Below are 706 nucleotides of genomic sequence, written 5' to 3' on the forward strand. Positions count from 1 at the left end.
ATGTTAGAATTGCTTTTAAGTAGTTGGCCACTTTCCTCCTGCCCTTCCCTAAAGTAGGAACTCCTTGCTGAGATCAGTTTCTACTGGCACTGTTTGCCTTCTGAGTCTCTCGCTTAAGCAACTAGTTATTTGTGTCAGGCTATCCAATTAACGCGGATCACCAATTTGACCAGTAGGAATGTCACAGCTGAGCCTGATCTGATGTTTACACTTACTTCCATTAGGGATCACGAGCAAGCAATCAGGAATGAGAAGTCTGGCTAATTTACCCTTCTTCATCCAGGACATGCTGACAGTCTGGTAACTGAGGTAACAGTGGGAGACTTTATAGCTGTTTAACAGAGAGAAGATATATACTTAGTGCTTGAACATTTTGTATCTATCATTTCTATATTTTAACAGTCTTGTAAAACCAGTTTGAATTATGCAGCACAGAAGGAGGCCACTCGGGCCATCCTACCTGTGCTGGCTCTTTGAAAGGACTATCTAATTAGTCTCACTCCCCCTTTCTTTCGAGCGTTTATCCAAGTTATGATTGAATCTGCTCCCACCAGCCTTGCAGGGCAAAACATTCCAGATCACAACAACTGGCTGCAACGAATTGGGGAGGGGAGGGGGAAGAAGGAAACGCGTTTCGACAGGAACTTGGGTGGCGTAAGGCTTGTGCTGCTCGGCTGGCCGTAGGGGAGGGGGGCGGGGCCGGAAT

This window comes from Heterodontus francisci, chromosome 9 (assembly GCF_036365525.1).
Source record: "Heterodontus francisci isolate sHetFra1 chromosome 9, sHetFra1.hap1, whole genome shotgun sequence".
NCBI classification, from domain to species: Eukaryota; Metazoa; Chordata; class Chondrichthyes; order Heterodontiformes; family Heterodontidae; genus Heterodontus; species Heterodontus francisci.